Source organism: Balaenoptera borealis (genome assembly GCF_965194805.1).
Source record: "Balaenoptera borealis genome assembly, chromosome: 2".
In the NCBI taxonomy this organism is placed as follows: Eukaryota; Metazoa; Chordata; class Mammalia; order Artiodactyla; family Balaenopteridae; genus Balaenoptera; species Balaenoptera borealis.
The window spans coordinates 171,549,557-171,561,865 of NC_138867.1; positions in this window are offsets into that span (position 1 = coordinate 171,549,557).

Below are 12,309 nucleotides of genomic sequence, written 5' to 3' on the forward strand. Positions count from 1 at the left end.
GAACCAGTTGAAGGGGGCCATGCAGCCCTGTAATTAGAGACCATATGATGCTGTCCAGGTCATATCAACTTCAAGAGAAACACACAATATGAGACCTGTGACTTAAGTCACAAGACTTGTGACTTAAGTCACAATTCAGGACTTAAATTACTGAGTAATTTCTATAGGACTGAGACTGATGACTATAACCCAGGAGACAGCCACTCAATAGCTCTGAGTAAACTGCTCCAAAGAGGTAGGGAAGGAGCCAGTATATATATATATACTGGATGGATGGCTACCATCACAAAGTACCACAAACTGGGACTTCCCTGGTGGCACAGTGGTTAAGACTCCATGTTCCCAATGCAGGGGGCCCAGGTTCGATCCCTGGTCAGGGAACTAGATCCCACATGCGTGCCACAACTAAGGAGCCCTCGCACCGCAACTAAAGGAGCCCACCTGCCACACTAAGGAGCCCATGTGCCGCAAGTAAGGAGCCGGCAAGCCGCAACTAGGGAGCTCTTGAGCCACCACTACAGGAGCCCACCTGCTGCAACTAAGGAGCCCATGTGCCACAACTAAGAGCTGGTGAGTGGCAACTAAGCAGCCGGCGAGCCGCAACTAAGGAGCCCACCTGCCACAACTAAGACTCAACACAACCAAATAAATATTTTTTTAATAAATAAATAAGGAGCCAAGCATATTTAAAAAAAAAAAACAGGGACTTCCTTCGTGGTGCAGTGGTTAAGAATCTGCCTGCCAATGCAGGGGACACAGGTTCGAGCCCTGGTCTGGGAAGATCCCACATGCCACGGAGCAACTAAGCCCGTGCGCCACAACTACTGAGCCTGCACTCTAGAGCCCGCGAGCCACAACTACTGAGCCCACATGCCACAGCTACTGAAGCCCGTGTGCCTAGAGCCCATGCCCCGCAACAAGAGAAGCCACCATAATGAGAAGCCCACTCACCACAACGAAGAGTCGCCCCTGCTCGCTGCAACTAGAGAAAGCCCGCGTGCAGCAACGAAGACCCAACGCAGCCAAAAATAAATAAATAAATAAATAAATTTATAAAAAGAAAAAAAAATTACCACAAACTGTGTGGCTTAAAAGAACAGAACTTTATTCTTTCACAGTTCTGGAGGCCAGAAGTCTGAAACCAAGCTGTCAACAGGGCTGTGCTCCCTACACAGACTCCGAGGGAAAATCCTTTCTTGTTTCTTCCAGCTTCTGGCATTCCTTGGCTTGTGGCTGCATCACTCTGCCTCCATCTTTACATGGCCTCATCCTCTTCTCTTCTCTGTGTATCTCTAATACTTGTCATTGGATTTAGGGCCTACCCTAAATCCAAGATGATCTCATCTCAAGATCCTTGTGTTAATTACATCTGCAAAGACCCTTTTTCCAAATAAGGTCACACTCACAGGTTCCAGGGATTAGGACTTGGACATATCTCCTAGTGGAAGTACGGGGAGAGCACCATTCAGCCCATTACAGGGTGCTTGGCAAAGTAATATATCCATTAAACCATGCCAGTTTACCTGATCAGCAAGCACATGCGTGAGGCAGAAGGGGAAAGGGGAGTTTGAATGCTGTCAATGGTTAGAAGAAAAAAATTACACCCTTTATTCCAGTAGAATTTGTAGAAACTAGTTCACAGTCACATTCTGAGGAGTAACGCCTTATTTCAAGTTAAGCACATGAAGATCAAGGCCTTTTTTGTGGAAATGTGCTAAGTTAAACAGTGCTCTCCAAACAAAGTTCTCCTTTCAGGTTAGAGCAAATCACAGTGCAGCTAAGCAACAATGAAACAAGCTCAGAGTCACATAGTGCAAAAAAAAAAAATACTGTGTTATTTCAGTTTAGAATAAATGAAGAAGAATCAATGCATTATTTGAGAAAATGTGCTGTATTAGACTTCTCTAGAGAAAGAAAACCAATAAGATGCATGCATGTAAAGATAGATCCATACCTATCTACATAGATGATAGAGAGATAGATAGACAGATAGATAGATAGACAGATAGATAGATACATACATACATACATACATACATACATACAGAGAGAGAGAGATTGACTGACGTTGAGGTATTGGTTCACATGATTGTGGAGGTTGACAGGTACAAAATCTGCAGGGCAGTCTGGCAGGCAGAAGACTCAGGGAAGAGTTGATGTTGTAGCTTGAGTCCAAAGGCAGTCTGGAGACAGAATTCCTTCTTCCCTGGGGGAGGTCAGTCTTTTTTCTCTTAAGTCCTTCAACTGATTGGATGCAGCCCACTCACATTATGGAGGATAGTCTACTTTACTTGAAGTCTACTGATCTAAATGTTAATTACATCTAAAAAATATCTTCACAGCAACGTCTAAACTAGTGTTTGACCAAATATCTAGGTACCGTAGCCTAGCCAGGTTGACCCATGAAATTATGCATCACACATGCTCTGAGTTATAAAGAGCTCACAAAACTAAAATATTATTTTGACTTAGAGACTTAGAACAAATGAAGATGAACCAATGTATTGTTTGTGAAAAGGAAGAGTCACACAATCATGCAAAACTAACATCAAATTAGAACAAATGAAAATGACCGTAATTGTAATTGTGAAAATGAACATGCAGCCACACTCAGAGGGTCGTGGAGAAGTCGCCTGGGCACAGCTGCAGTCCTACATGGACGCTGATAGTCAAAGGAGCCACCAAAAAATATTTCTAAGTCCCCCTCCAGTAGCAGCCACCAGCACAGGCCAGCCTGTGATAACCTGGGAAGGTGCCCTGGGCTTAGTGGCAGTCGAGGTGGGGCCCAATTGTTGGATAGGCTTCCCCAAAATTTTTCTAAGTCTCCCACTGGAGGCTAGGACTGGCCCAGGCTATGCAAGAAAGCCTGAGAAGGGAATCCTAGGCCTGGCCATAGTCTGGCATGGGGCCTGAATATGTGGAGAATCTCCCAGAAAGTTTTTTAAAGAGGGAAACTGGTGAAGGGCATTCTGGGTTCATCCCCAGCCCTGTGTCACACAAAAATTTTTCTAGGTCACCCTCCCAACCAGGGAGGCTCTAGGAGGGTATCCTGGGTCTGCCCACAGCTGAAACTAAGGACAATTATCATTCATAATAGCCAAAAGATGAAAACAGCCCAACTGTCCATCAACTAATGAATGGAAAAACTAAATGCAGTCCATCCATACAATGGAATATTATTCAGCCATAAAAAGGAATGAAGTACTGATTCATGCTACAATGTAAGTGAGCCTTGAAATCATTACACTAAGCAGTGATGGTTGCACACATCTATGAATGTACTAAAACCATCGATTCATCACTTTAAGTGGGGAATTTTATAGTATGTGAAATATGTCTTAATAAAGCTGTCATTTGAAAACAAGTTGGGTTTTCCAGTTTCTGCATGTAAGTTTGGAAGTCACGACTCTGTCCTAACAAATAAAAAGATAAACAGACTGAAACATCCATAACTCTTCTGGGATCTGGAAGGACAAACCACTACCCCCAAGACTGGGGAGACAAACAGGTGAATACAGGGAGTCACAGCTTATCAGAGCGGAGACTCATCAGCAGAAACTGCTGCCGGAACCAGTGCCAAAATAGGAAAACCTGAACTGTAACTGATGAGTTGCTGGAGGCTCAGTGTGGACAAGTGTGACAATTTAAAACTCCAAGGAGGGGCTTCCCTGGGGCTTCCCTGGTGGCGCAGTGGTTGAGAATCTGCCTGCTAATGCAGGGGACACAGGTTCGAGCCCTGGTCTGGGAAGATCCCACATGCCACGGAGCAACTGGGCCCGTGAGCCACAACTACTGAGCCTGCACGTCTGGAGCCTGTGCCTGTGCTCTGCAACAAGAGAGGCCACGATCGTGAGAGGCCCGCGCACCGCGATGAGGAGTGGCCCCCGCTCGCCGCAACTAGAGAAAGCCCTCGCACAGAAACGAAGACCCAACACAGCCAAAAATAAATAAATAAATAAATAAATAAAAACTCCAAGGAGACCCAGTCATAGCGGAGCCGCCACAATTTTTTGAGATTCACTTCCAGAAGCTTGACAGAAAATATCAGAAAAATCTCCTTGTGCTTCTGGCAGCGAGAAGGGAAAAGGGACCATCTGATAAATGACAGAGCACTCTGTTATTCTTCACAAAGCCTGCCATCAGGGGAAACTAGTTGACCAGAGCCTAACCTGCCGGGTTATTAGCAGTCCAGCTGACCTGGGGAAAGGGAAATACCCAGCTCCAGTCAGCTCTAGCCATTGTCTCCCGCCTAAGGGAGTTCACAGTCTAGGGGCTCAGGCTCACTAAAACACTGAGACCTACTCTCAGCTCTATGAATTACTTCCCCATCCCCCCACACCTCACCACCACATGACTGAAGCCCTATTTACCGTAGTCCCTTTTACCCAGTACATTATGTCTGGCTAAGAAAAAATTACAAGAGGGAATTCCCTGGTGGTCCAGTCGTTAAGACTCTGTGCTTCCACTGCAGGGGGTGCGGGTTTGATCTCTGGTCCGGGAACAAAGATCCCTCAGGCCTCACGGGCGCAGCCAAAAAGAAAATAAAAGAAAAGAAAAAATTACAAGATATACTAAAAAGCAAAAAACACAATTGGAAGAGAGAGAGCAAGTATCAGAACCAGACATGACAGGGATGTGGGAACTGTCAGACCAGGAATTTAAAACAGCTATGATAAATGCAGTAAGGGCTTTGATAGATAAAATAGTGTGGACAAAGAATGTCGCCTGCCATTTCAGTAAACAAAGGATGTTGAGGCCATCGAGGCTTCAGTCTCTGCAGCCATCTCCAACGGTGGGATTCAGGATGGAGAAAAACAGGATACTGGCCATAGATAGTTAAGGTGGCCATAGATAGTTAATTATTCAAAGGAATAATTTCAATAATCCCAGACTCTTGTATCTTCCCATATACAAAAGCACTAAATTCATTAACTTGAAATGTCTGCTTTTCTTTAATTAACAGTAATCTTTTTTAAATTAATAGACTTTATTTTTTTAGAGAGGTGTTAGATTTACAGAAACAAGAGTAATCTTTTGATGTTCCAACTACATGGGATTTTTTTTGCAAAAACTCCTACATATCCTGGCTCCTCCTTACCTCTTCAGAACAGTCCCTCAGAGCTTTCTGAAAGGTTGTCTCCTGGGCTTAAGTCCTTAGTATGTCTGCTGAATGAAACATAATTCTCAACTTTTAGGTTTTGCATTTTTTTTCAGTCGACAACAACATGCAAGATGGCCAATGCAAGCAGAGAGATGGAAATACTAAGATAGAACCAAAGATAAGTGCTAGAGATTGTTCACCTAAATAAAGAGGTAAACTGAGGCAAGTTCCAAAACATGAGTTTATTCAGGAATAGTTAGAGGAATTGCAATTCAGGACAAGCAAACTGTAGCAAGCTACAGGCAAGTCCATTCAGGGTTTGGGGCAGGTTGTATTTATGGGCAGGGAATGTAAAGAGAGGACAGTTCAGTTAGTCAGTTAAAATAAAAAACAGAGACCACCAGCCTTAGGAAGATTTCCTAAGCAGACAAAATCGATCCAGTCACACAAACAAAGCTCAATTCAGCCCACTTTGTGAGATCAACCTTGACATCTCCTGGGTCATCTCCCATTCACGCCTCTGACAAAACTTTCCAAAGTCAATATGAGACAACCTCTGATCAATCCTACATCATCTGAGAAAATTTCAATGCTATCATTTTCTGTAAATCAGGAATTTTACTGGAAATCAGTCTCTTAGTCCTTAAGTTTTGTCTTCCTGAGGGCATGTGTGTGAGATTCTCCACTTTATATCCTCTGGTTCTATTTTAGATTGGAATTCTTTCACAAGATCAATAACAATGTAACAGGGCTTCCCTGGTGGCACAGTGGTTAAGAATCCGCCTGCCAGTGCAGGGGACAGGGGTTCGAGCCCTGGTCCGGGATGATCCCACATGCCGCAGAGCAACTAAGCCCGTGTGCCACAGCTACTGATCCTGCGCTCTAGAGCCCACAAGCCACAGCTACTGAGCCCGTGCACCACAACTACTGAGCCTGTGCTCTAGAGCCCGTGCTCCACAACGAAGAGTAGCCCCTGCTCGCCGCAACTAGAGAAAGCCAGCGCGCAGCAATGAAGACCCAACGCAGCCAAAAATAAATAAAAAGAAAAAAAGCAGAAAAGGAGAATTTTCTCTCATACAAGGTAACTTATCCACTGCCTAGGCTATCAGCAGATTTCTCAGTAGAAACCTTGCAGGCCAGGATAAAACGGGATGATACGTTCAAAGCACTGAAAGAAAAACACTGCCACCAAGAATATTTTGCCCAGAAAAGTTGTCCTTCAAAAATGAAAGCTAAATAAGACTTCCCCAAACAAAGAAAAGCTGAAGGAGTTCAGAGCACTAGACCTTTCTAACCAAAAGTTCTGAAATGAGTTCTTCAAGCTGAAACAAAAGGATGCTAATTAGTAATATAAAAACATATGAAGGGCTTCCCTGGTGGCGCAGTGGTTGAGAATCTGCCTGCCAATGCAGGGGACACGGGTTCGAGCCCTGGTCTGGGAAGATCCCACATGCCGCGGAGCAACTAGGCCCGTGAGCCACAACTACTGAGCCTGCGTGTTTGGAGCTTGTGCTCCGCAACAAGAGAGGCCGCGATAGTGAGAGGCCCGTGCACCACGATGAAGAGTGGCCCCCGCTTGCCGCAACTAGAGAAAGCCCTTGCACAGAAACGAAGACCCAACACAGCCAAAAATAAATAATTAAATAATTTTTAAAAAAATAAAGGAATTCCTTTTAAAAAATATGAAAATGTAAAATACACTAGTAAAGGTAAGTATATAGTCATATTCAAATACTCTAAAACTGTAATGTGATGGTGTGTCAACCACTTAACCCTAATACGAAGGTTAAAGAAAAAAAGTACTAAGGGGCTTCCCTGGTGGCACAGTGGTTGAGAATCTGCCTGCCAATGCAGGGGACACGGGTTCGAGCCCTGGTCCGGGAGGATCCCACGTGCCGCGGAGCAACTGGGCCCGTGAGCCACAACTACTGAGCCTGCGCGTCTGGGGCCTGTGCTCCGCAACACGAGGGGCCGCGATGGTGAGAGGCCCACGCACCGCGATGAGGAGTGGCCCCCGCTTGCCGCAACTGGAGAAAGCCCTCACACAGAAACGAAGACCCAACACAGCCAAAAATATAAATTAATTAATTAATTAATTTTTTAAAAAAGTACTAAGAAATAGCTAGCTACTGCTACAATAAGTTATTAATGGATACACAATATAAAGAGATGTAAATTGTAACACCAAAAACATAAAATGGAGGAGAGTAAAGGGTAGATTTTTTGTTTGTGATCAAAGTTAAGTTGTTGTCAGCTTAAAATAGACTGTTACGTAAGATGTTTCAAGGAAGCCACAGGGTAAACATAAAACAAAACCTATAGTAGATACACACAAGATAAAGAGAAGGGAATCAAAGCACACTACTACAGAAAATCATCAATTCACAAAGGAAAACAGCAATAGAGGGGAAAAAACTACAAATAGCCAGAAACAATTATTAAGACAGCATTAGTCTATGGTCTGCCATAACTTGCATTTCCTGAATTGCAATTCCAATGGCTATTCCCAAATAAACTTGCTTTTGCTTATTAAAAAAAAAAATGGCATTAGTAAGGCCATATTGATGGCATCACCTATCAATAATTACTTTAAATACAAATGGATTAAATTCTCCAATCAAAAGACATAGAGTGGTAGTATGAATTAAAAAAAAAAAGATTCAAACTATATGCTTCCTACAAGAAACTCACTTTAGCTTTCAGAACACACATAGGCCCAAAGTGAAGGGATGAGACAACATATTCCATGCAAATGAAGACCAAAAGTGAGTAGGGGTAGCTACACTTATATCAGACAAAATAGCCTTTAAGTCAAATAATGTAACAAGAGACAAAGAAGGACATTATATAATGATAAAGGGGTCAATTTATCAAGAGGATATAACACCTGTAAATATATATGCACCCAACATTGGAGCACCTAAATATTAAATATCAAGTAAATACTAAATGTTTAATAAATATTAAAACAAATACTAACAGATCTGAAGGAAAAAATAGACAACAATTCAATAACAGTAGGGGACTTCAATACCCCCACTTTCACAATGGACAGATCATCCAGACAGAAAATCAATAAGGAAATACTGGACTTTGTGATATTGTGTTTTATAATAAGAAATGTAAATTTGGCCTTTGTCTTATTTCTGGCACAGAGCTCCTAAAATCCTTGGAATTTTCTAAGTTGTAAGAGCCATAAAGGTGTGTTAATATTCATTGAAAAACCCATTCAACCACACCTGAGTCTGTTAATGAGGTGACTTCTCCACCACACCTAAGGATGAGGGATGGTTGCCAGGGGAACCAACCATGTTATTGGAGGGTTGGAACTTTCAGTCCCATCCTCCTTGACCTCCAGGGAAGGGAGAGGAGCTGGAAGTTGAATTGATCACCAACAGCCAATGATTTAATGAATCATTCCTATGTAATGAAGCCTCCAATCAAAACCCAAAAGGACGGGTTTGGAGAGCTTCCAGGTTGGTGAACATTTGGAAGTGCTGAGAGAGTGGCAAACTGGGAGAGGGCACGGAAGCTCCAAGCCCTTTCCCCATAACTTATCTATGCATCTCTTCCCTCTGGCTGTTCCTTAGTTATATCCTTTTATAATAAGCTGGCAATCTACTAATTTAAATGTTTCTCTGAGTTCTGTGAGTCGCCCTAGAAAATTAACTGAACCTGAGGAGGGGAATCATAGGAACCTCTGATCTATAGCTGACCAATCAGAAGCACAGGTAACAAACTAGACTTCTGATTGGCATTTGAAGTGGGAGATGGGCAGCCTTATAAGACCAAGCCCTTATCCTGTGGGATCTGATGCTATCTCCAGGTAGATAGTGTCAGAACTGAGTTGAATTGTAGTACACACAGCTGGTGTCAGAAACACTTGGTGGTGGGGAAAAAACCTGCACATCAAAATTGGTTGCATAATCATGACTTGAATTATGCTATCAGCTAGGTACACCTGAGGCACTCACCCTGGCCCATATTACTCTTAGGGAGCCACACACACATTTCTCCAGCCAATGTTGTGGCTGGAGCAGCCCTTGGTTCTTATTATGACTGCAGGAAAAAACCATCAGGGAATTTGAGGAACAACATTTATTATTCACAGGTCCTGGAGCACAGCATACCCAGGGACTACACAGTGAGTTCAGAGGTAGAAAGAAAGAAAGAGAGAGAGAGAGAGAGAACAGACCTAGGACTCTGTCTTTATTAGGATCCAAGATTGGTGTATCTAGAGTTTTGTAGGCTCACGTTATTGGTTAACATAAAGCTTAAGAGGGACATTCCTTCTAAAAAAAAAAAATGGTTCTGAAGAACCTGGGGGCAGGCCGGAATAAAGATGCAGACATAGAGAATGGACTTGAGGACACGGGAGAGGGGGGGAATGGTAAGCTGGGACAAAGTGAGGGAGTGGCATGGACATATATGCACTACCAAACGTAAAATAGATAGCTAGTGGGAAGCAGCCACATAGCACAGGGAGATCAGCTCGGTGCTTTGTGTCCACCTAGAGGAGTGGGATAGGGAGGGTGGGAGGGAGACATAAGAGGGAGGAGATATGGGGATATATGTATATGTATAGCTAATTCACTTTGTTATACAGCAGAAACTAACACACCATTGTAAAGCAATTATACTCCAATAAAGACGTTAAAAAAAAAAAAAAAGAGGGACTTTCCTGGCTGTCCAGTGGTTAAGACTCTGCACTTCCACAGCAAGGGGCACAGATTCGATCCCTGGTTGGGTGAACTAAAATCCCGCATGCCGCACAGTGCAGCCAATAAATAAATAAAGCTTAAGAGCAGGAATTAGGGCATAGGAAGGGAGAAGCAGGATCACTCAAATGGTCAGTTATCCAGGTTACCCAGGGCTTTATGAAAGAGGGACCTTCATGGGTAGGGGGTGGCCTAATTCCTTATCTGACTATTTTGCTAGTAGTTGTGTCATACAGCTGCCAAGATGTTTATTCAAGATGGATGTTTTTTGAAATGGATGCCTTGACAATCAAAAGCTTAATGTCAGGCACTAATATAGCTATAAGTGCCTACATTTTTTAAAAATCTTAGATAAATGACCTAACTTTTCACCTCAAGGAATTAGAAAAAGAAGAACAAACTAAGTGCAAAGTCAGCAGAAGGAAGGAAATAACAAAGATCAGAGGAGAAATAAATGAAATAGAGATTAGAAAAACAACAGAAAAGAAAATGAGGACTTCCCTGGTGGTGCAGTGGTTAAGAATCTGCCTGCCAATGCAGGGGACACGGGTTCGAGCCCTGGTCGGGGAAGATCCCACATGCCGCGGAGCAACTAAGCCCGTGCGCCACAACTACTGAGCCTGTGCTCTAGAGCCCATGAGCCACAACTATTGAGCCTGTGAGCCACAACTACTGAGCCCGCATGCCACAACTACTGAAGCCTGTGCACCTAGAGCCCGTGTTCCGCAACAAGAGAAGCCACCGCAATGAGAAGTCTGTGCACCGCAACGAAGAGTCGCCTCCGCTTGCTGCAACTAGAGAAAGCCCGTGAGCAGCAACGAAGATCCAATGCAGCCAAAAATTAATTAATTAATTAATTTAAAAAAATAACTAGCATCTTAAAAAGAAAAATGAGCTGAGGATCTGAATAGACATTTTTGCAAAGTCATATAAATGGCCAACAGGTACATGAAAAGGTGTTCAACATTACTAATTATCAGGGAAATGCAAATCAAAACCATAATGAGTTATCACCTCACCCCTAGAATGGCTATTACCACAAAGACAAGAGCTATCAAAGGCTGGTGAGGATGTGAAGAAAACTGTGCACTACTGGTGGGAATGTAAACTGGTGCAGCCACTATGGAACACAGCATGGAGTTTCCTCAAAGAATTAAAAATAGAGCTACCATATGATCCAGCAATCATACTTCTGGCTATATATCCAAAGCAAAAGAAATCACTATCTCTAAGGAAATGAAATCAGTATCTCAAAGAGATATCTGCACTCCCATGTGCATTGCAGCATTATTCACAATAGGCAAGACATGGAAGCAACCAAAGTGTTCATTGACCAATATATGGATAAAGAAAATGTGAGATATATACATATTATAAATATATCTGTATATATTTATAAAACATATATATTACAAATACATATATCAGTTAAATGTGATATATACATACACATTATTCAGCCATAAAAAAAGAAGGAAATCCTGCCATTTGAGAAAACATGGATGGACCTTGAGGGTATTATAGTAACTGAAAGAGTCAGACAGAGAAAGACAAATACTGCATGATCCCATGATTTATATGTGGAACCTAAAAACATGGAACTCATAGAGAGTAGAATGGTGGTTGCCAGGACTGAGGGGTGGGGGAAATGGAGAGATGTTGGCCAAAGGGTACAAACTTCCAGATACAAGATGAATATGTCCTGGGGATGTAACATACAGCATGGTGACTATAGTTAACAATCCTGTACTGTATACTTGAAAGTTGCTAAGAGAGTAGATCTTAAATGTTCTCACCACATACACACACACACACAGGTAACTATGTGAGGTGATGGAGGTGTTAACTAACTTATTGTGGTAATCATTTTGCAATATATATGTGTATCAAATCATGTTGTACACCTTAACCTTACACAATGTTGTACGTCTATTATGTCTCAATAAAGCTGGAACACTTGAAAGAAAGGAAGAAAAAAAGAAACGTATGTCACCATGTTGCCATTTTAAAAACCTGTACGTGGACGTGTACAGCAACTTTATTCATAAGTGGCAAAACTTGGAAGCAACCAAGATGTCCTTGAGTAGGGGAATGGATAAACTGTGGTACCTCTGGATAATGGAATATTATTCAGTGCTAAGAAGAAATGAGCTATCAAGCCATGAAAAGACACTGAGGAACCTTAAATGCAGCACTAAGTGAAGAAGCCAGCCTGAAAAGGCTACATATTGCATGATTCCAACTATATGATATTCTGGAAAAGAAAACACTATGGAGATAGTTGTGACAAAAACTCATACAGCAAAACAATGACTCATTTTTTGAAATAAGACTGCTTTGGAATTCAAAATGTCACCAGGAAGGGGCAAATTAAATGGGACATTCTGTTTCTTTCCTAAACATGTAACTATTTGGAATCCAACTGTGATTTCACAACTTTATGCTTTAAAACCATTCTCCCTGAGCAAGGGAGCTTTAACTTACGATGAT